Source organism: Trachypithecus francoisi, unplaced genomic scaffold (assembly GCF_009764315.1).
Source record: "Trachypithecus francoisi isolate TF-2019V2 unplaced genomic scaffold, Tfra_2.0 Contig00214, whole genome shotgun sequence".
In the NCBI taxonomy this organism is placed as follows: Eukaryota; Metazoa; Chordata; class Mammalia; order Primates; family Cercopithecidae; genus Trachypithecus; species Trachypithecus francoisi.
This window is the reverse complement of record NW_022680508.1, coordinates 345,468-371,245: the sequence shown is the minus strand read 5'-3', so window position 1 is coordinate 371,245 and position 25,778 is coordinate 345,468. Positions and strand designations below refer to the sequence as shown.

The 25,778-nt window shown below is 38.3% G+C and overlaps 1 long non-coding RNA gene across 1 annotated transcript in view; it reads right to left on the bottom strand.

Moving 5' to 3' along the window:
* Positions 1–806: 806 nt before the first annotated feature.
* LOC117078487 overlaps positions 807–25,778 on the bottom strand; it is a 45,676-nt gene continuing 20,704 nt past the window's right edge. Inside the window, exon 3 of the long non-coding RNA XR_004435010.1 lies at positions 807–934. This is a non-coding gene — a long non-coding RNA (uncharacterized LOC117078487). The remainder of the gene's footprint in view (positions 935–25,778) is intronic.

Here is a 25,778-nt window from a genome sequence, read left to right as displayed (position 1 = left end):
TGTTTTAGGTTCCACATGTGAGATTATAATACACATGACACACATAATAATAGGAAAATTAGTCAAGATCTGTTCGTGAGCAACAGTAAGTAGATTTTTATTTTGTCATACAGTTTCTTAGGTTCCATCGCATTCGTTGTAAGGGATATCGTTTTGGTATAGATTCTGTCTTATGTCTCTGAAAATTACTTCCTAAAATTCTCTAACAGGTAAGAATATTCTGAGTTTATCCTTCTACTAGTTTACATTTTGTTTGTACTTCAGATTTTAAACACACATATGCATGTTCTTCATTTGGAGTTGCTCTAAGAATCACTAGAAGCTCACAATAACATCACTCACTTATGGAGAATTTTGCATAAATGATAATTTGGATGCAGTCTAAGAAGATTTCATTTCGAAAATCTAACAGACTCTCTTTCCAAAATCACCTTCACCTACAAGGAGATTCCACAAATGGGTTAAGTCAACATTCTAGAGTGGTTCCACTATATACTTTCTGAGATGTTTAGTAATAATGATGACTTTGAAGAGTTCAGAACCTTTCATAAAGACAGAGAAGAGATACACAGCAATTAGGCCCTTGTTCTCTAAATTCTGTTTTCATATTCCATATGTTGCTTTTACTCAGTACAACTCATTAATAGCAAGTTTCTCAACTGTTTGATTTGCAGGCAATTCTAAATTCACAGAAAGTTGACTCTGAACAAAACTCTTGCTTCCCAAACCAAATTATACTTAAAATCTCATTTGCCATAATTTTGTAGAACCAATTCCTACCTGTAACTTTCAATTCAGTCGTTCGTCTTACAAGTTTTCCTTCATATTTAAGTTCACATGTGTAATTTCCTCCATCTTCCTCTTGAACTTCTTGGATCAGAAGAGCATTTCCTTTCTGTATTATTATGCTTCTCCACATTTTTGGCTTGCATTCCTGCAGATAAAATATTTGCAAGTAAGCAAAAAATAAAAGTTCATGGACTACATCTCAGTACTGGCAAGTTAGTACTTTTACTTTTTTGTATTCTTCTCTTTCGTTTTCAAAATATGTAACTAAGGAGTCAAGTCAATGACCAAGAAAAATCACAAATGTGTCCTATTGTATCCAATTCTAATATCACAACTATTGCACTATAAACCACTTTAAAGGCCTGACCTCAGGAGCAAGAAGTCTTTAGAAACATTCTGAAAAAAATAAATAGAATAGCATAGAAGCTCCCCAAATACAAGAGAGGTATAGCAGAACCTTAACAGTCACTAAATATTATTATAATGTCCTGGTTCTTTCTATTTGATAGGGATATTTCCTAAGAGTCCTAAGAGAATATGGTTCACTTAGCCACTTAGTATACTTCAGGGGAGTCTTAGGCATTATTAAACATTCATAATAGGATTTTATATTGGCAATGAAGTTTACAATTGTTTCATTAATTACTCCTTATTATGCAAACTGATACTAGTACTCCAGAATCTCCCTTCTTGTAATCAAGAAATCCATGTGGGGGTAGAGAGGGAAGGAATATAAAAATTAAGGACTTCTCTAGAAACATAGGTAGGTAAAATGGGGACACGCTTTGTTATAGTAACAGCCTGGAGATATCATCCACTTACTTTCTGAGTTCAGTGATACACAACCACACAACAAGATTTGGGTTTTGAAGCCATTATCTTACTCTCCTGATAGGAATGTGAGGGAATCTTGCGACCGAGATTGGACTTCCCTAGAAAGGAATGTTTAATACTTTTCCAGAAAGTGACAAGGATATAACAATAGCCAAGTATGTAAGAATATTCAGGCAATTATCTTTGACTTTTAGGAATTTTTTCAGACTACTTATTAGATATTGCCTCATTCTGGCTATCATTCACCTCAAATATCCTACCAAAGTGGTAGCCAAATGCTGTACAAACATCAGTCGAGGTGTAGGGGATAGCTGTTAGGGAGTGTTGAATATTCAAGGTAATAAATATTTTATTGCCAGGCATGGTGGTTCACTCCTGTAATCCCAGCACTTTGGGAGGCTGAGGCAGGCGGATCACTTGAGATCAGGAGTTTAAGACCAGCCTGGCCAACATGGTAAAACCCTGTCTCTACTAAAAATACAAAAATTAGCTGGGCATGGTGGCACGTGCCTGTAATCCCAGCTACTCGAGAGGCTGAGGCAGAAGAATCTCTTGAATCCAGGAGGCAGAGTTTGCAGGGAGCTGAGATCATGCCATTGCACTGTATTCTGGGTGACAAGCTGATGACTCTGTCTCAAAAAAAAAAAAAAAAAAAAAAAAAGTATTTTATCATGTAAATTCTGTCTGTCAGTTAAGGCAATAAATAATTGATTTTGAGGTAGATGATGTGAACAATAGTTGAGAGCACTTTTTACTTTCCCACTATGGTGTATACAACATCTACATCTACCACTCCTCACCCCTGCCGTCCATACACATATCTTAAACATTCATGTAAAGTTAGAATCTGTGCTGACTCTCAATCCCCAGCTGTGAGTGCTTGTGTATTTGTGTGCATATGTATGTGTGTGTACATGTGTGTGTAAGTGATCTGAGACAGCAAGTACCCATTTTTTTCATAACATTTTTTTCTTTCATGTTAGCAGGAGTTTTGACAACAAAACACACAAAGTGGTGCTTAAATTCACAGGTATAATATTTAAGAGATAAGCTTGCTTTATGTTCTATACAACTACCCACACACATTGTCAGAGAGTAAATAAAAGTAATACTATTGAGGGCATGCAGATATAAGGCTGCTTCACTCCCTAGGGTCTTCCTGAAGAACAGTTAAGGGCCTGTCTGAAATTATATTACATACCATGTCTGGCAAGGTTTATCACCTATATGAGATTTGCTTCTGAGTTAAACCTTGGGATATAAGGTTTCTGGGAAAATGAAGAAGAAAGTCTGAATACAGAGAAAAAGAAACAGCCCAGCTGCCACTGCCGTCATACAATAATAATCCTCAATTATTTTCGCATTGCTTCCAACTCTGATAGCCTCAGATTTCTAAAGAATTGTTCTGAAGGTCATTAAACAAAATATGGTCCCTCTGGGCATTTTGAGAGGAAAGGAAAATGAAAACTGAGCTGCTGCGCTTTCACACACAGTGGTGGGGGTGGGAAAATAAGCCCACACACTCATTCAAAGACAAATAGTGTCATTTTCTAATGTCATTTTGGGGAAAGTCCATATGCAATTAATTCTAAGAATTTTCATTTTCTCGCTCATTGTTGTGCTTTTTTCCCCCAGGAAATAAAAACTAAAGAGTGTATAGGAATTAGAAAATAACTCCTGGTGAAGAACAGCCTGGAATCTCTATATGTTCTTTGGGATAGATCAAGACAGTCCTATGTGCTTTCCACGCTGCCATCTAGCCTTATAAAGGGTTCTTTGTATCCAAGAGAGGACTTTTATTTTTTTTTTTTAATTGTGGCATAAGAAAATGTTGTCTCCAGGTCACCAACATCCCTCTGGAGACAATGTAGTATAGATGAAAGGCAAACGGCTTTAGGATAAGACATCTCTAGGTTAAAATGTGCAGTTCCCCCAAGTTCTGTGATCTTCACCAAATTTGCTTATGTGAATAATATTCACTACTATGTGAGCAGCCAGAATTCAGAGGCTTGCGGATTTATTCATTACATTCTTGTTGGGCAGCACTATAAGGAGTGGTCATACAACACAGACAATTCCTAAAGGTTCCCAAACCTTTCTCATACTCGATTATATTTCTTTAGAACCTCCAGCTCTGCTTGGTGAAAACTGGTGCTAATGAACTAATCAGATAGAAAAAAATCTTCACTAACTGGCTAACTATTGACCACAAAATAATACTTTAACTTATGGAAAATGTATGGCCCCTAAGAGGCCAAACACTAATTTTAGTAGGTGGGAAGAGGAACTATATTTTGGTCAGAAGAGCTTTTATATTACCTTTCCCATCACACTATATAGATGATCATCCTGCCTCCACTAATACGCCTTTTGCAAAGTTACTTTGTTGGCTATTCTACCTCAGTCTGGATGCTTATATAGACTCTCAGAAGTCTTCCAGGTTCTTGGTTCCATTATGGCACTCTTTCTCCCCTAAGCTGCTGGCTGCTAGGCTTACTGCTGTCATTGCTTCTCTCCTGCTCACTAACTCCCTAATGAACAGACAGTATTGCCATATGTAGTAGTCTGTTCTCGTGCTGCTATGCAGAAATACCCAAGACTGGGTAATTAATAAAGAAAAGAGGCTTAATTGACTCACAGTTCTGCATGGCTGGGGATGCTTCAGGAAACTTACAATCATGGAGGAAGACACCTCTTCACAGGGTGGCAGGAGAGAGAATGAGTGCCCAGCAAAAGGAGAAGGCCCTTTTAAAACCATCAGATCTTGTGAGAACTCACTCACTATCATGAGAACAGGATGGGGGAAACCATCCCCATGATTCAATTATCTCCACCTGGTCCCTCCCATGACACATGAGGATTATGGGAACTACAAATTCAAGATGAGATTTGAGTACAGACACAGCCAAAGCATATCACCATACCCCACTGCTCCAGATGTGTTTAATTCTAGTAACACACTAGGCAAAGAATTTGAAGTGTGTAGGTCAAGCCTCAAGATGGTTGTCTGAGGCCAGGACAAACCACCAAAGGCTCAAATTTGAGCAGTCCCCTAATACTGAACTCACTGTGTGATCCCCCTACTATTTATTGTCCCTGGGACTATTAAATCTCATCAACTTGAAAATTTTGCTGAGAGCCCATCTTGCCAGAGTTGCTTAAGTTCAACAATCAGATCCTTTTTGTGGCCTGGCTATCCCCTCATAAAGTAGTTTGTTATAGGACATCCTTACCCAGTCAACATAATATCAACACTTGAAGCCCAGCTTTTTTCCCCTCCCTCCCCACCTTCCTAGGTGGCAAATGTCCTGTGCCAGTAGTTGCTGGGTTGAAAGCCCAGAATACACAACTGAGACATCTGTTTACTAAGAACCCTAAAGTAACCTGTTGCCAGCCAAATTTGGATCTTGGAGTTTCCAACCTGAAATATTTACCACTGTACTCATAGTCTACTTCTGAGATATCATCATTATACCTACAGGTGTTTTCTAAATCCATTTGATTTGGTGGTTGTGGTTACTTTGTGCCATTCAGAGCACATGACTCATTCCTCATGGCAAGAACATCAGGAAGATTGATTTTAATATTCTTCTGATTCTGAGGTTTAACCACAAAGCAGCTATGTGACCATAAACTAATCATGTAACTTCTAGTCCTTAAACACCTTTTTTCGAATACCCAACATCTACCCCTTAGGCCAACTTTTCTCCTTCCCCCTGGAGACTGTACTCTCCCAAAGGGCATCTAAACATCTGTTTAAAAATCTTTAGGGGGCCAGGCGCAGTGGCTCCTGCCTGCGATCCTAGCATTTTGGGAGGCCAAGGTGGGTGGATCACGTGAGGTCAGGAGTTCGAGATCAGCCTGATTAACATGGATAAACTCCTTCTCTACTAAAAATACAAAATTAGCTGGGCATGGTGGCGCATGCCTGTAAACCCAGCTACTCGGGAGGCTGAGGCAGGAGAATCACTTGAACCTAGGAGGCAGAGGTTGCGGTGAGCCAAGATTATACCATTGCACTCCAGCCTGGGTAACAAGAGTGAAAATCCATCTCAAAAGAAAAAAAAAATCTTTAGGGAAACTGAACTGTCTGCAGTTTAAAGATGGAGGAGACAATTAGGAGTACGATTGCCAATTAGCTATGAACCTTGTCCTTTTCAACCTATCTCTACTCCAAATGCCTAGGATAACCAACTACAAGGAGTCCTTCCCTTCCAAGCTCTATTTCTCCAATTTTCTACCTTCACAGTCTTAATGTTGATATTGGTAGCCCACAGTGGTTAAGAATATAAGTTCTAGACTGAACACTTGTATTAGAATCCCAAGTAGTATGTTTTTGAGCATGCTACTAAATCAATCTAAGCCTCAGTTGCTTCACCTATTAAAAAAAAAACAGGTGGTGATAATATTTACCAATTGGGGTGATTATAAAGATTAACTGAGGTGATATATGTAAATGCCCTGTAATATAAGGCATCACATGCTAAAACTACTCAATAAATATTAACTGTTATTCTATTATTTTTATTACTTTTAGTACTTTGCTTTCAGGTTATACATGTATTATGATATATTAATGATCATCAGGAGTTAATGTGATTCAAATTTCTATAGCAGCATAGCGACAATACTTTAACCTAAAGTTATCATTCTAAGGCTGAGATTAACTTCTGGTTTCCAGTCTGACATGTAAAGGGCTTAGAAGTCATCACTACTATCCTCACAACAAGAAAAAAAGCCAAACAAACTGAACATCAATAACCATTTTCAGATCCATCAGATAACTGAGGTCACAAAGAAAACTACTACACCAAAAACTGGAGAGGCAGGAGAATATAGAGAATCACAGCTCACTGGGAGCAGAAACAGCTTCACGAGCCAGCAACTGGTATGAACTCTTTACCCTTTTCTAGCCTTTCACATGGAGAAGGAAACTATCCAACTCTAGCTCCTTTTAGCCTTTGAAGTGGAGGAAGAAGCAAAGCCAGCTCTAGCCCTTCTAGCCTTCCTGTCTCAAGTAGTGGGTGGGAGAGAAGCTGAGAAGCACTTGTGGTCACAGTTCAGAGACATGGTTCACTAAAAAGCGGAGACCTAGTCATAATATTATATAGCACTTGCCCTCACCTGTATCTTACCAACACATCAGTTAGGACTCCTGTCTAATAATAGGGCATCACAGTTTAGAGAACTGCACAACTCACACCTTATTTAAGAAGTCTCTAAGGAAACCCAAAGACAACAGAAGAATGAAGAACGAGGACACCAGAAAGAATTGTAGTCTCTAATACCAACAATTATAGAAAACAGTAAAAACAGCCTTAGTCTTAGCCAGAAAAATTTAAAAACCTCACACTAAAGGCCTATTTATCTCAGTTCCTTTTTACCCAGTCAGTATATCATGTCTAGGTTTCAATGAAAAATTACAAGGTATACCAAGACAAAAGACAAAACAAACAAACAAACAAAAACCAGCTTGAAGAGAGAACAAATATCAGAAATAGACTAAGATATAAAGTGGCCAGGATGGCTGACTAGAAGTAGCTAGCATGTGTGGCCCATAGAGGAAAAGAAGAGGCGAGTTAATACAATACCTTCAACTGAAACATGCAGGTACTCACATTGGAACTAATCAAGAAAACAACTTGACCTGTGGAGAATGAAGAAAAGCAAGACAGGACAATGGCCCACCTGGAAGCAACATGGAGCCAGGAGAACCTCCCCTGCACAGAGAAGTGGTGAGTGAATGTGTGACCACAGGAAACCACGCTTCTCCCACGGATCTTTGCAACCCTCGGATCAGCAGATCTCCATATGAACCCACTCCACCAGGGCCTTCAGTCTAACAGAAGGAGCTACGTGGAGTCTTGGCAGAGCAGCCACTCAAACATGTGAGGAGACCCTGGAGTCTTATATACTTGGGCTTTCCAGAAAGAGTAGCTGCAGCTCTGGCAAAGTGGAAAGTTAGACCTCCCTACATACCCCTAGGAAAGAGGCTGAACCCAGGGACTGAGCAGCAACAGCCTGCAGGCCTCACATCCACAGCACCTAACAGATAAGGCTTGGAATTCCAGCTAGCCACTGGTAGGGGCATTGCACCTCCCTAAAAAGGAGCTCCCAGGGTCGGGGGCAGGGGGAGTCATTGCTGTTTGGGTGACTTAGCCATTCCAGCCTGCAGGCTTTGGAGAGTCTTAGCTGACCAGGGATGTAAGGGATCCCCCAGCACAGCACAGCTGCTCTACCAAAACATGGCCAGACTGCTTCTTTAAGTGGATCCCTGATCCTACTGCTCCTCCTCACTGGATGGGACCTCCCAAACTGGGCCTGCAGCCACCCCTGCTGTTATTCTCTAGTCAACAGAGATTTGTAACCTTCCCGGGATGGAGATCCAAGAGGGAGGGGTGAGCCACCATCGTTGCTGTTTGGGTGACCTAGCCATTTCAACCTTCAGGCTTTGGAGAGTCCCAGCTGGCCAGAGGCAGAAGGGATTCCCCAGTGAAAAAACAGCTGCTCTACCAAAATGTGGCGAGACTGCTTCTTTAAGTGAGTCCCCAATCCCACTCCTACTCATTGGGTGGGATCTCCAAAACTGGGCCTCCAGTCACCCCTGTCGGTGTTCTCTGGCTAACAGATTTTTAACCTCCCTGGGACGAAGCTCTCAGAAGGAGGGGTAGACCATCATCCTTGCTGTTTGGGCAACTTAGCTGTTTCAACTTTGGGGCTTTGGAATGTCCAAGGCAACCAGGAACTAGAGCAGACCCCCAGCACAGCAGAGCTGCTCTACCAAAATGTGGCCAGGCTGCTTTTTTAAGCAAGTCCCCAATCCCATTCCTCCTTGCTGAGCGGGAGCTTCCAACCAGGATCTCCACACACCTCCTTCAGGTGACTTTGGGCCAGCAACAGATCCATACCTCCCTGGGACGAAGCTCCCAGAGGGAGAAGCAGGCTGCCATCTTTGCTGTTTTGTAGCCTCCACTAGTGATACCTTCAGGTACTAGAAAATCCAAGGTGACTACGGACTAAAGCAGGCCCCCAGCATACTACAGCAGCCCTATGGAAAATTGACCAGATTGTTATGTGGGTTCCTATTCCCATATCTCCTTACCAGGCAGGTCCTCCAGGCATGGGCCTCCAGTCACCACCTACCAGAGCTATCGAGCGAGTAGAAACTTGGCAACTTCCTGGACAGAGTCTCCAAGGACAACTGAAAACCTCTGTGAGACTGCCTCTGTAGTGGAACGGCCCTTGCTACCATCAGACTACGGAGGAAATATGCTAAGTACCTTTTCCACACCACCAACAAGCTGCAGTTGACCCAAGGAGAGGAGGCTAGTCTATCTCCCACAGGTGCCACACATTCCCCACTACTTGGCACCAGACACGGAAGTCCTGGCTTGGACCCACAGCACAGGCCCTTGATCCTGGGCTGATTGTACTAAGCCATTGCTGACCTGCATCTCTCTCGAGTGGAGCTCCCAGGAGACAAGCAAATGATCTTGGCCACAACCACTACTAAGGTCCCTTCCTCTGCTGCCTCCAAGTTGGGGAAAAAAACAAAACACTGAGATCACCCCAGAGCTACTATGAGAAGCCCAGTAGTGCCAAGTTGCAACCTACAGCCAGCACTCAAAGGAGAGAGGAATACACTTTCAGAGAATTGAGAGGGAACAAGGCCCCAAATGTGAGGAAACATAGGAAAGCCACACAACTGAGCAAGAGTGTACCAACTGACCAATAAGCCTATGTGCCACCTGCTGGATCACACTCCAAACCTTCAACATTAAAAATACTTCATTAACATACCCCCCCCTCTGAAACCAGAGACAGGAAATCAGCTTCAAATAAAGACCCTGCACAAAGCCTCAGCCCAGTGAAAACATCCAGAAACATCTATTGACTGCACTCAATCTACACTGCAGTTAAAGGAACATCCACAGGCAGAGATGAGAAAGAACCAACGCATGAACTCCGTTAACTCAAATGGCCAGAGTGTTGTATGTCCTACAAACAAATGCATGAGTTCTCCCATAAGAGTTCTTAACCAGGCTGAACTGGCAGGAATGACAGAAATAGCATTCAGAATATGGATAGGAACAAAGATAATTGAGATTGAGGAGGATGAAAAAACCCAGTCCAAGGGAAATAATCACAATAAAATGATACAGGAGCTGAAGGACAAAATAGCTCATATAAGAATGAACCTAACAGGTATGACAGAGCTAAATAACACAATACAAGAATTTCACAATGTAATCACAAGTATTAATAGCAGAATAAAGCAACCTGAGGAAAGAATCTCAGAACTTGAATACTGATTCTTTGAATTAACAGTCAGACAAAAATAAGGAAAACAGAATAAAAAGGAATGAACAAAACATTCAAGAAATATGGGATTATGTAAAAAGGACAAATCTATGAATCACTGGCATCCCTGAAAGAAGAGAGGAGAAAGCAAACAACTTGGAAAACATATTTCAGGATATCATTCATGAAAACCTCCCCAACTTTGCTAGAGAGGCCAAGTATCAAATTCAGGAAATACAGAAAACTCCTGCAAGATTCTACACAAGAAGATCATCCCCAAGATACATAATTGTCAGATTTTCCAAGGTCAAAGTGAAAGAAAGAATGTTAAAGACAGCTAGAGAGAAAGGGCAGGTCACCTACAAAGGGAATCCCATCAGGCTAAGAGCAGACCTCCCAGCTGAAGCTCTACAAGACGGAAGAGATTGGGGACCTATATTCAACATTCTTAAAGAAAAAAATCTTCAACCAAGAATTTCATATTCAACCAAACTAAGCTTCCTAAATGAAGGAGAAATAAGATCCTTTTCAGATTAGCAAATGTTTAGAGGATTCATTACCACCAGACCTGCCTTACAAGAGATCTTGAAAATAACAATAATATAGAAAGAAAAGACCACTGCCAGTTAATGCAAAAACACATTTGAACACATAGAGCAGTGTCACTGTAAAGCAACCAGATAAACAAGTCAACATAATAACCAGCTAACAGCACAATGACAAGATCAAATTCACACATATTAATACTAATATTGAATGTAAAAGAGCTAAATGGCTTACTTAAAAGGCTCAGAGCAGAATGGTAAGCTGGATAAAAACTCAAGACCCAATTGTATGCTGTCTTCAAAAGACCTATCTCACATGTAATGATACTCATAGGCTCCAAATAAAGGTGAAGGAAAATCTACCAAGCAAATGGAAAACAGAAAAAAAGCAGGGGTTGCAATTCTAATTTCAGACAAAGCAGATTTCAAACCAACAAAGATTAAAATATAGAAAAGGGTATTACATAATGGTAATGGGTTTAATTTAACAAGAAGACCTAACTATCCTAAATATGTATGCGCCTACCATAGGGGAACCCAGATTCATAAAGCAAGTTCTTAGAGACCTACAAAGATACATAGACTCCAACACAATAATAGTGGGAGACTTAAACACCCCACTGAGTATTAGACAGGTAATCAAGGCAGAAAATTAACAAAGATATTCAAGACCTGAACTTAACATTGGACCAAATGGATCTCATAGACCTTTACAGACCTCTCCACCTGAAAACAACAGAATATATATTCTTCTCATTGGTACATGGCATATACTCTAAAGCCAACCACATAATTGGACATAAAACAATCCTCAACAAATGTAAAAAAATAAAAATCATACCGAACACACTTTCAGACCACAGTGTAATAAAAATAGAAGTTAAGACTATGAAAATCACTTAAAACCATACAGTTACATGGAAATTAAACAATATGCTCCAGAATGACTCTTGGGTAATTTATGAAATTAAGGCAGAAATTAAGAATTTCCTTGAAAATAATGAGAACAAAGATACAATATACCAGAATCTCTGGGACACAGCTAGGGCAGTGTTAAGGAGAGATTCAGAGCACTCCATGCCTACATCAAATAGTCAGAAACGTTTCAAATTAACAACCTAACATCAAATCTGAAAGTGATAAGCAAGAACAAATCAACTCCAACACTAGCAGAAGACAAGAAATAACAAAAATTAGAGCTGAACTGAAGGAAATTAAGACACAAAAACCATTCAAAAGTTTTCTTGAAAACATTAATAAGATAGATAGCCCACTAACTAGACTAATAAAGAAGAAGAGAGAAGATCCAAATAAACCCAATTGGAAATGATGAAGAAAATGTTACTGCTGATGCCACAGAAATAAAAACCCCCATCAGAAACTACTAGAAACACCTATATGTACACAAATTAGAAAACCTAGAAGTGACGTATAACTTCCTAGACACATACAACCTTCCATGACTGATCCAGGAAGAAACTGAATCCTTGAACAAACTAATAATGAGTTTTGAAATAGAATCAACAGGCCAGGCACAGTGGCTCATGCCTGTAATTCTAGCACTTTGGGAGGCTGAGGCAGGTGGATTGCCTGAGCTCAGGAGTTTGAGAACAGCCTGGGCAACATGGTGAAACCCTGTCTCTACTAAAATACAAAAAAATTAGCTGGGTGTGGTGGCAGGTACCTGTAATCCCAGCTACTCGGGAGGCTGAGATAGGAGAATCGCTTGAATCCAGGAGGCGGAGGTTGCAGTGATCCAAGATCGCACCATTGCACTCCAGCCTGGGTGACTGAGAGAGACTCCGTCTCAAAACAAAAACAAAAACAAAAACAAGAAAAGAAAAGAAAAAGAAGAAATTGAATCAATAATAAATAGCTTATCCACAAAAGAAGAAGAAGAAGAAAAGAAAAAAAAAAAGGCTCAGGACTTGATGGATTCATAGCCAAATTCTACCAGACATACCAATAAGAGCTGGTACCATTCCTACAGAAACTATTCAAAAAAATTGAGGAGGAGGGACTCCTCCCAAACTCATTCTATGAAACCATCATTGTTCTGATAACAAAACCTGACAGAGACACAACAACAACACACTTCAGACTGATATCCTTGATGTACTTCGATGCAGAAATCCTCAACAAAATACTTGCAAACAAAATCCAGTAGCACATCTAAAGTTAATACACCATGATCAAGCAGGCTTCGTCCCTGAGCTGCAAGGCTGGTTCAACACATGCAAATCAATAAATGTGATTCATCAGATAAACAGAACTAAAGACAAAAACCACATGATTATCTCAACAGACAAAGAAAAGGCTTTTGATAAAATTCAACACCACTTCATGTTAAAAACTGTCAATACCCCAGGTATTGAAGAACATATCTGAAAATAATAAGAACCATCTATGGCAAACCCATAGCCAACATCATACTGAATGGGAAAAAGCTGGAAGCATCCCCCTTGAAAACTGGCACAAGACAAGGATGCTCTCTCTCACCACTCCTATTCAACATAGTATTAGAAGTTCTGGCCAGGGCAATCAGGCAAGACAAAGAAATAAAGTGCATCCAAATAGGAAGAGAAGAAGTCAAACTATCTCTGTTTGCAGACAACATGATTATATATCTGGAAAACCCCATTGTCTCAGCTCAAAAGCTCCTTCAGCTGATAAACAACTTCAGCAAAGTTTCAGCAACGTTTGATTTATAAACTTTTATATTCCTCTGGCATATACCCAGTAATGGGATTGCTGGGTCGAATGGTATGAAATTAAGGCAAACATCAAAAAGTTGAAAATATGAGAAAAATGTTAAATTAATGTATAAAATCACCAGCATTAACATACACCAACAACAGGCAAACTGAGAGCCAAATTGTAAAAGCAGTCCCATTAAAAATTGCCACAAAAGTAATAAAATACCTAGGTGTATAGCTAACCAGAGAGGTGAAAGATCTTTACAATAAGAATTACAAAACACTCCTCAAATAAATCAGAGAAGATGCAAACAAATGGAAAAACATCCCATGCTTATGGATAGGAAGAATCAATATTAAAATAGCCCTACTACTCAAAGCAATTTATAGATTCAATGCTATTCCTATCAAATTACCAATGACATTCTTCAGAGAACTAGAAAAAACTGCTTTGAAATTCATAAGGAACCAAAAAAGAGCCCAAAGAGACAAGGCAATTCTAAGCAAATAGAATAAAGCTGGAGGCATCATGTTAAATGACTTGAAACTATACTACAGGGGTACAGCAACTAAAATAGCAGGGTGCTAGTACAAAAACAGGCATATAGACTAATGGAAGAATAGAGAGCCAGAAATAAGACCACACATCTATGACCATCTGATCTTCGACAAAGTTGCCAAAAACAAGCAATGGGGAAAAGACTCCCTTTTCAATAAACGATGCTGGGACAACTGGCTAGTCATATGCAGAAGATTGAAGCTGGACCCCTTCCTTACATCATATACAAAGGTTAACTCAAAATGGTTTAATGAATTAAATGTAAAACCCAAAACTATAAAAATTCTGGAAGATAAACTAGGCAACACCATTCAGGACATAGACACAGGCAAAACTTTCATGACAAAGACACCAAAAGCAATCACAACAAAAGCAAAAATTGACAAGTGGGGTCTAATTAAGCTTAAGAACTTCTGCACGGCAAAAGAAACTTTCAACAGTGTAAACAGGCAATCTACAGAATGGGAGAACAATTTTGCAAATTTTGCATATGACAAAGGTCTAATATCCAGCATCTGTAAGGAACTTAAATCTCCAAGAGAAAAATAAACAGCCCCATTAAAAAGTGGGCAAAGGACAAGAACATACACTTTTCAAAAGAAGACATACATGCGACCAACAAGCATATGAAAAAATGCTCGACATCACTGATCATTAGAGAAATGCAAATCAAAGCCACAATGAAATACTATCTCACACCAGTCAGACAGCTATTACCAAAAAGTCAAAAAATAACAGATGCTGGTGAGGTTGTGGAGAAAAAGAAACACTTATACACTGTTGGTGGGAATGTAAATTAGTTCAACCATTGCAGAAAGCAGTATGATGATTCCTCAAAGAGCAAAACAGAAATACCATTTGACCCAGCAATCCCATTACTGGGTATATACCCCGAGGAATATAAATCACTCATTCTACCATAAAGACACATGCACACAAATGTTAATTGCAGCACTATTCACAAGAGCAAAGATGTAGAATCAACCTAAATGCTCATCAATGACAGATTGGATAAAGAAAATGTGGTACGTATTCACCACGGAACACTATGCAGCCATAAAAAAGAATGACATCATGTCTTTTGTGGAAACATGGATGGAGCTGGAGGCTATGGTCCTTAGCAAACTAATGCAGGGAATGAAAACCACATATCATATATTCTCACTTGTAAGTGGGAGCTAACTGATAAGAACATATGAACACAAAGAAGAAAACAACAGACACTGGGGTCTACTTAAAGGTGGAAGGAGAGTAGCAGAAAAGACAACTATTGGATACTGGGCTTAATACCTAGGTGATGTAAAATACCTTGACACCTATTTGTTCTGTAAAACAAACCCTGTGGCACGTGTTTACCTATGTAACAAACCTTCACATGTACCCCTGAACCTAAAATAAAAGTTAAAAAAAAAAAAAAAAAAAACAGACTCAGACATGGCAGAAATTTTATATTTCCCAGATTGGGAACTTAAAATAAGTATGATTAAAATATTAACACCTCTGATGGAAAAAGTAGACATCATGTAAGAGTAGATGGGTAATGTAAGCAGAGAGATGGAAGCTTACAATAATCTGAAGGAAATGCTAGGAATCAAAACACTGTAACAGAAATAAAGTAATGCCACTGAAGGGCTTATTAATAGACTTTAAATAGCTGAGGAAAGAACCAATGAGTTTGAATATAATGTCAATAGAAACTTCCCAGCAAGAAAAGGAAGGAGAGAGATGAATGGAAAAAAGTGAATCGGAATATCCAAGAACCGTGGAACTACAAAAGGTGTAACATAGGCATAATGGGAATACTAGAACAGGAAGAAATAGAGAAAGAAAAAGAAGAAATGTTTAAATTTCATTGCTGAGTCATTCATATATTGGAGCAGACTGGGTCTGGGCAAGGGGATGGTGTGCAGGTGGGCTACTATGAGCATCTGAGCTGAGTTTTGAACAATATATAAAAGGCAGGCAGAACGTAGAAGACAGAAGGAACATGCGCAGAAGCACACAGATGTGAAAACACTTGAAGCAGAAAAAAAAAGTTCCAAATAATTTTGCTCTGTTGAGAGTGGCTGGATTCAAATGTAAAGAACCTTAAATTCCATTCTAAGATATTTGCACACTGTCAGGGTTCAAATCTCAGCTCTGCCACAGTGTAGCCTATCTCATAAGGCTTCACTAAAGATTGAGTCATGTAATGCATGAACATATTTGGCACATGTTAGGCCCTGCAAACACTCAATAAAAAGGAGCTGTCTTCTAAATGATTTTATAGAATCATTAGAGTTCGCTAAGAAGTGGCATCCTATGATCAGATGTGTATTTCTAAAAGATCATTGTGCTGGATACATTGAAGATAGACTGTAGGAAAGACATTGTGTAAGAAGCTTTAGTTTGCTTTGAACTGTTTGTATCCCTGGGATGCCATTAAAGATATACTCAAGCACCTTCTAAGCCTAGATTCTTAGAACAATTTGGGAAAGATCAAGAGCAAACTCTTGTTAAATTTTAAAAAGGCATGCCTGTTAAAAGATTACAAAGTTGACAAAAACAAATCATGTTGATAAAGCAAGAAAATATAACGTCAAAACCCAATGCTTGTAACAGTTTTATTCCTAATCAAAAGTGGCAATAATCCAAATGGTCATCAATTAGTGAATGGTTAAACGGTACGTCTATGCAGTGGAATACTATTCAGCATAAAAAGAAATGAATTATTGATATATGTCACAACATAGATGGGTGTTAAATGCATTATGCTAAGTAAAGGAAGACAGACAAAAAAGCTACATATTATATTATTCCATTTATATGACATTCTGGAAAATGGAAATTATAGGAATAGAAACAAAGGAATTTTTACCAAAGACTAAGGCTGGGGTGAGAGGATTGAATACAAAAGGACATACAGGAACTTGGAGTGACAGAACTGTTCCATATCTTGACTATGGTGTATACATTTGTCAAAACACATCAAATCACATTGTACATGTAAAATGGATGAATTTTGCTATTTGTAAATTATACATAATAATTTGACCTTCAAAAGAACCTCAGCCTTAAATTAGGGTCTGAGATGTCTTAGGTAACTATATTTCTGGCTTCCACATTACTTTTCCATTTCTATAGTTGCAGCAAATCTCAAGTAAAGACTTTAATCATTAAACTTTTATAACATGTCTAGGGTATACAACAGCTATTAATTACATCTATTTTATATGTGGGGAAATTGAGGTCCAGTGGTATTTAATTACTTATCCATGTTAATGGCAGTATGGTGATCAGAATCCAAGTCCTCAAACTTGAGCCCAGTGCTTCTTATACATGCCAAATACCCATTCCTATTGAATTAGCCCATCTTTTTTATAATTTACAGTTAAAAAAAAAAAAAACCTCCCCACTTCTAATGCCATATCTAGGAATAAAAGGAAGTACAAATGGATCTTAAATCTTGTGTCACTGACTATGGTTTCAGGGCACACCAAATTGAAGCCTTCATGAGCTTTGCAACTCATTCCTTCTGGATAAATATGTCTTTGAAAATTCTTGTTACAAGATTAAAAATTCAAGGGTGGCATACAATTTTATGGTTATGAAAGAAGGCACAGATTAATTTTGTTAGACTTCCAAAAGGGATTCAAAATCTCCAAGCATTTTGGGAAACCATTTTTTTTTTTTTTTTTTTAGCAAGCAAGTGTTGATCATTCAGACTGCGGTATTATGAGGTTTCTAATGACATTTTTTCCACCTTTAGAAAAAACAGCCAGAATGCATAACAAGATAAATCAATGTAAAGCTCTTTTCTTTAAAAATTTAGCTCATTGAAATAAGTGATGGCATTTAGAAATGGTCATTCCTAAACCACTATTTTTGTAGATGAAATTAACTCTTTATAATTCATTTAGAATTTTTCTTAAACAGGGTACAAGAATCAGAGATCTAATTTTTTTTCTAAGTAGATATTCAATTATGTCCACATCATTTTTAAATAAACCATCATCCTCCCTCCACCTACATTAAAATGAAATGTTACCTTTATTATATTCTACATTCTCATACATATGTATTTTTATCTGTTTCTGGATTCTCTATTCTACAGGTCAATTATCTTTTCCTTAGCTTACTGTTTCAATTGATGCTGCTTTGTAGTAAATGATAGCAACTCACAGAATATGTCCCCTCTCATGAATGCTTTTTTCCAATATTTTCTTGGCAATTCTGGTATATTCATTTATATTAACTGTGTAATTATGTTGTCCAGTTTCAAATAATTTATATTCTATCAAATTGCACTACTTACACATATTCTGGAAAAATGTATCTTTTATTCTTTGATATCTTCCCATGCAGAAACATGTTGTCTCTTCATTAATTTGGATCATATTTTGTGTCCTATAATGCATTTTTAGGTTTTCTTTCTTAATCAATAGGCTTTAGTTTTAGTTTTAGGTTTATAGAAAGAAATGTGCGGAAATTACAGGGTTTCCACATACCCTCCAAACTCTCACATCAAGTTTTCTAAATATTATTAACATTTTGCATTAATGTGATCAATTTGGTCTAATTGATGAATGAATATTTATAGATTGTTATTAAAGAAGGTCCACAGTTAACATGAGGGTGCACTCTGTGTTTTGTACAATTCAACTGGTTTTGACAATGAATAATTTCATGTGTCCATCATTACAGCATCATACAGAGTTGTTTGCCATCCTAAAAATTGTTTCCCACCCTAAAAATATTCTGTGATTCATATATTGATTCCTTCCTTCATATTTCCTCCACAATATCAGTGGCAACCACTGATCTTTTTAATTGTCTCTATAGTACTACCTTTTCCAGAATGTCACATAGTTCTAAGCATACATTATGTACCCTTTTCAGACTGGCTTATTTCACTTACGGTTTCACATTTAAAGTTTCTCCATGTCTTTTCATGATTTGATACATCATTTTTCTTACATCTTAATATTATTTTATTATATGAATGTACCACAGTTTGTTTAGCCAGTCACAAAGGATGAAGGACATCCTGGTTGCATACAATTATTGGCAACTGTAAATAAAGACGCTATAAACATTTGTGTGTAGGCTTTTGTGTGGACAAAACTTTTCAACTAATTTTGGTAACTGCCTACAAGTGCAATTGCTGGACATTATGCAAAGCTTACTTTGAACTTTATAATGAACTGCCAACTGTTTTTTAAAAGTGGCTGTATCATTTTGCATTCCCATTTGCTATGAATAATTCTTCCTGTTGCTACACAACCTTGCTAGCATTGGGTGTCATCTGTGTTTTCGATTTTAGCTTTTCTAATATGTATGTAATAGTGCCTCAATGTTATTTTATTTTCATGGGTACACAGTAGGTTATATATTTGTGATGACATGAGTTATTTTGATACAGACATCCAATGTGTAATAATCACATCATAGAAAATGGGATGTCCATTCCCTCAAGCATTAACCTTTTGTGTTACGAACAATCCAACTGTACTTTTCTATTTTAAAATGGAAAATTAAATTATTTTTGACTATAGACTCCCTGTTGTGCTAGCAAATAATAGGTCTGATTCATTTTTCCTAACTATTTTTTGTATCCATTAACCATCCCCACCTCTCTGCAATGCCCCTATACCCTTCCCAGCCTCTGGTAACCATCCTTCTACTATCTATGTCTATAAGTTCAATTGTTTTCATTTTTAGAGGCCGCAAATAAGTGAGAATATGTGGTATTTGTCTTTCAGTGCCTGGCCTATTTCATTTAACCTAATGACCTCTGGTTCCATTCATGTTGTTGCAAATGACAGAATCTCATTTTTTATGGTGGAATAGTATTCCATTGTGTATATATATCACATTTTCTTTATCCATTCATCTGTTGATGGACACTTAGATTGCTTCCAAATCGTGGCTATTGTGCACAGTGCTGCAATAAACATGGAAGTTCAGATATATCTTTGAAATACTGATTTCCTTTCTTTTGGGTATATACCCAGTTGTGGGGTTGCTAGAGCATATGGTAGTTCAATTTTTAGTTTTTTGAGGAATCTCCAAACCATTCTCCATAGGGTTGTAGTAGTTTACATTCCTACCAACAGTGTAGAAGTGTTCCCTTTTCTCCAAATCCTCACTAGCATTTGTTATTGTCTGCATTTTGAATATAAGTCACTGTAATTGGAGTGAAATATCTCATTGTAGTTTTGATTTGCATTTATCTGATGATCAATGATATTGAGCACCTTTTCATATTTCTGTTTCCCATTTGTATGTCTTCTTTTGAGAAATGTCTATTTAAATGTTTTGCCCATTTTTCAAATTAGATTAGATTTTTTTCCCTACAAAATCATTTGAGATCCTTATATATTCTGGTGATTAATCCCTTGTCCAATTGATGGTTTGTAAATATTAATCTTATTTTTATATAAGCCCCTTTGCATCCTCGTTAAATGTATTATAAAGTGTTTTATAGTTTCATTGTTTAAACAAGATCATTTCATTTTTCACCTTTACATGTCTAACTGGTTATTGTCTGCAAAAACAAAAGGTATTGAATTTTTGTATATTTTTAGTAAGCTACCATACTGAAGTTTCTCATTAATTCTATTTTTTGTTGTTGTTGTTATTGAGTCCTTTGGGTTTTCTAGGTATGCAATCATATAATCTGAAAATTAAGATTATTTTGTCTCTTCTTTTCCAATATTTATATAGCATATTTCATTTAATTTTCTTATTGCATCAGCTAGAACCTACAAAACTGTAATAGTGACAGAGAACATTTCCATCTTGTATGCCATGGATGTAAGGAAGCATGTATGTTTACAAGGATGTTGCAACACTGTGGTTATTAAAAACAAAAATAGAAAAAAAAAACGCATAAATATCCATTAGTAGAAGACTGATTGAATAAAATAAGTAATTCTGTCCTGTAAACTATTATGCAGCAAAATGAATTATACCTGTAGAAGACGTGGAAGGATGTTTCTCATACGGTTGTGTGTCATGGGGAAGGCTGAAGCATGATATGCATAGCATGTTCTCTTTTTTATAAAAAAAAATAGAGAAGGGGAATATTTGCATATATGTGTATATATGAAAGAAAATAATGTATTTTATATATGTATACACACATACACATATATACACACAAAGAGAGAAGGCGGGGAGAGAGAGGAAGAAAATGTTAGTATAGAGGAAAGTGAGGAAGTATATAACAGTAAACATTAGTTATTTTAGTGGTTGAAATGGAATGGAAGAGAGGATGAAATTAACTTTATATTAATACACCTCTTCACTGTTTGATTTGTCAAAACAATCAGCTTTTAAATACAGACACACACACACACACACACACACACACACATATATATATATATATATATATATATACTTCTATTCGGTGGTCTCTTTTTGTAAAATTTAATAAATGTAATAAAATAGAGACATGGGTTTCATTAGACTTAAGCAAGTCACTTAATCTTTTTGGGCTTCAGTTTCCTCATTTGAGTCCCTTTCAACACTCAGAGTCATTAAAGAGTACTTAGAAAGCATTACAGGATTTGTTTCTGGACTAACAATTTTGATAGAGAATTCTGTTTGTATCAGCGATGTGAGTGATTAAGTGCATAACATATGCATGTAGTGGAGCAATCACAGTGAGATTATAAGAACATTAGATGTCAGAATTACAGCATATGAATCTAATTGGCCACATGTAGGTTAAGTGACCCTCTGTGTGTTATTTCAGTTACCTCATCTGTAAAAAGAAGATAACAACCACCAATAAGTAGATTCCCCTCCTTTTGCTAACTGATGGAGTTCAGAAAGAGAAGATACAACTCCCTCTCACACATCCCTTGCATTCTCAGGACAAGCAAGATTAAATTACTCAGCCATCTTTAGATAAAATATATATATATTACATTTTATGAAAAGGTAAACCAGAGCTTCCAAACTAGTGGGTCACAGCACTCTGGAGTGCTATGTAAGGGTTATCAGTATACGGGCACATTGATTTTGTGTTGCTCAGCCCCAAATCAGTCAGGAGGGCTGAGAGCACCTAAAGCTCTCAAAGCCAGTCATCCACTCACTTTGGTGTGCCATATTATCACTTTCTATGTCTGCTGCTATATAAAAATATTTGTAGAATTTAAATCAACCCAGTTTTCCCATATAATTGATGTTTATGGTTTCTTTTGAATAAATGTAGAAATTGTCCCTCTTAGTCTTAAAACTTGAAAAAGTCACATTTGTCTTATCTGAGTTCCTTTCTCAGGAAACCAACCTTCAGGTCTCCCAAATGATATCAAGGAACCAAAACTTAACATATCACTACATACTGACAAGGAGAAATTCAACTCCTCGTCCATCATGATTGTCTAAGCAACTACCTGCTTCCCGTTAGCCAACTCCTATTCCTTACCTCTTCCTAATTCCTTTCTATTTGTATTTAGTTACATTTCTTCCCTGCTATATAAACCCCTGAATTTAGTCCATCAGGGAGATGGATTTGACATTGATTTCCCATTTCCTCAGCTGCAACACCCATTAAAGCCTTCTTCCCTGGCAATACTCATTGTCTCAGTGATTGGCTTTCTGTGTGGCAAGCTGCAGGACTGAAAGTAAACCCTTGATGTTTAGGTAACAAAAGATTGCTCCTGACTGTTATGTACCATGAAAATATTAACTGATCTTATTTAGTTTTGAAATTTTCCTTTGCAGAGATTCATGTCTGTGATTAAAAACAGGTATGTCAGAATAGGAAGAGCTCCAGTCTCCAGCTCCCAGCATGAGCGACACAGAAGGAAGGTGATTTCTGCATTTTCAACTGAGGTACTGGGTTCATCTCACTAGGGGGTGCTGGACAATCGGTGCTGGTCAGCTGCTGCAGCCCAACCAGCGAGAGCTGAAGCAGGGCGAGGTGTCGCCTCACCTGGGAAGTGCAAGGGGGAAGGGAATCCCTTTTCCTAGCCAGGGGAACTGAGACACACAACACCTGGAAAATTGGGTAACTCCCACCCCAATACTGCGCTCTACCAAGGGTCTTAGCAAATGGGCACACCAGAAGATTATATCCCACACCTGGCCAGGAGGGTCCCATGCCTGCCCATGGAGCCTCCCTCATTGCTAGCACAGCAGTCTGCGATCTAACTGCAAGGGAGCAGCAAGGCTGGGGAGGGGGCGCCTGCCATTGCTGAGGCTTAAGTAGGTAAACAAAGTCGCTGGGAAGCTGGAACTGGATGGAGCTCACAGCAGCTCAAGGAGCCCTGCCTGTCTCTGTACACTCCACCTCTGGGGACAGAGCACAGCTAATAAACAACAACAACAACAACAAAACAGCAGAAATCTCTGCAGATGCAAATGACTGTGTCTGACAGATTTGAAGAGAGCAGTGGATCTCCCAACACAGAGGTTGAGATCTGAGAATGGACAGTCTGCCTACTCAAGTGGGTCCCTGACTCCTGAGTAGCCTAACTGGGAGACATCCCCTACTAGGGGCAGACCAACACCCCACACATCACATGGTGGAGTACACCCCTGAGAGGAAGCTTCCAAAGCAAGAATCAGACAGGTACACTCACTGTTCAGCAATATTCTATCTTCTGCAGCCTCAGCTGCTGATACCCAGGCAAACAGGGTCTGGAGTGGACCTCAAGCAATCTCCAAGAGACCTACAGCGGAGGGTCCTGACTGTTAGAAGGAAAACTAACAAACAGGAAGGACACCCACACCAAAACCCCATCAGTAAGTCACAATCATCAAAGACTAGAGGCAGATAAAACCACAAAAATGGGGAAAAAGCAGTGCAGAAAAGCTGGAAATTCAAAAAATAAGAGTGCATCTCTCACTGCAAAGGAACGCAGCTCATCGTCAGCAACGGATCAAAGCTGGATGGAGAATGACTTTGACGAGATGAGAGAAGAAGGCTTCAGTCCATTAAGTTTCTCAGAGCTAAAGGAAGAATTATGTACCCAGCGCAAAGAAACTAAAAATCTTGAAAAAAGAGTGGAAGAATTGATAACTAGAATAATTAATGCAGAGAAGGCCATAAACGAACTGACAGAGATGAAAACCATGACACGAGAAATACGTGACAAATGTACAAGCTTCAGTAACCAACTCGATCAACTGGAAGAAAGAGTATCAGCGATTGAGGATCAAATGAATGAAATGAAGTGAGAAGAGAAACCAAAAGAAAAAAGAAGAAAAAGAAATGAACAAAGCCTGCAGGAAGTATGGGATTATGTAAAAAGACCAAATCTATGTCTGATTGGTGTACCTGAAAGTGACGGGGAGAATGGAACAAAGTTGGAAAACACTCTTGAGGATATCATACAGGAGAACTTCCCCAACATAGTAGGGCAGGCCAACATTCAAATTCAGGAAATACACAGAACACCACAAAGATACTCCTCAAGAAGAGCAACTCCAAGACACGTAATTGCGAGATTCACCAAAGTTGAAATGAAGGAAAAAATCTTAAGGGCAGCCAGAGAGAAAGGTCGGGTTACCCACAAAGGGAAGCCCATCAGACTAACAGCAGATCTTTTGCAGAACTCTACAAGCCATAAGAGAGTGGGGGCCAATATTCAACATTCTTGAAGAAAAGAATTTTCAACCCAGAATTTCATATCCAGCCAAACTAAGTTTCATAAGTGAAGGAGAAATAAAATCCTTTACAGATAAGCAAATGCTTAGAGATTTTGTCACCACCAGGCCTGCCTTACAAGAGACCTTGAAGGAAGCACTAAACATGGAAAAGAACAACCGGTACCAGCCATTGCGAAAACATGCCAAAATTTAAAGACCTTCGAGGCTAGGAAGAAACTGCATCAATTAACGAGCAAAATAACCAGTTAATATCACAATGGCAGGATCAAGTTCACACATAACAACATTAATCTTAAATGTAAATGGATTAAATGGTCCAATTAAAAGACACAGACTGGCAAACTGGATAAAGAGTCAGGACCCATCAGTTTGCTGTATTCAGGAGACCCATCTCACATGCAGAGACATACATAGGCTCAAAATAAAGGGATAGAGGAAAATCTACCAAGCAAATGGAGAACAAAAAAAGCAGGGGTTGCAATCCTAGTCTCTGAGAAAACAGACTTTAAACCATCAAAGATCAAAAGAGACAAAGAAGGCCATTACATAATGGTAAAGGGATCAATTCAACAGGAAGAGCTAACTATCCTAAATATATATGCACCCAATACAGGAGCACCCAGATTCATAAAGCAAGTCCTTAGAGACTTACAAAGAGACTTAGACTCCCATACAATAATAATGGGAGACTTCAACACTCCACTGTCAACATTAGACAGATCAACGAGACAGAAAGTTAACAAGGATATCCAGGAATTGAACTCATCTCTGCAGCAAGCAGACCTAATAGACATCTACAGAGCTCTCCACCCCAATCAACAGAATATACATTCTTCTCAGCACCACATCGCACTTATTCCAAAATTGACCACATAATTGGAAGTAAAGCACTCCTCAGGAAATGTACAAGAACAGAAATTATAACAAACTGTCTCTCTAACCACAGTGCAATCAAACTAGAACTCAGGACTAAGAAATTCAACCAAAACTGCTCAACTACATGGAAACTGAATAACCTGCTCCTGAATGACTACTGGGTACATAAGGAAATGAAGGCAGAAATAAAGATGTTCTTAGAAACCAATGAGAACAAAGATACAACACACCAGAATCTCTGGGACACATTTAAAGCAATGTATAGAGGGAAATTTATAGCACTAAATGCACACAAGAGAAAGCAGGAAAGATATAAAATTGACACTCTAACATCGCAATTAAAAGAACTAGAGGGCAAGAGCAAACACATTCAAAAGCTAGCAGAAGGCAAGAAATAACTAAGATCAGAGCAGAACTGAAAGAGATAGAGACACAAAAAACCCTCCAAAAAATCAATGAATCCAAGAGTTGGTTTTTTGAAAAGATCAACAAAATTGATAGACCGCTAGGAAGACTAATAAAAAAGAAAAGAGAGAAGAATCAACTAGACGCAATAAAAAATGATAAAGGGGA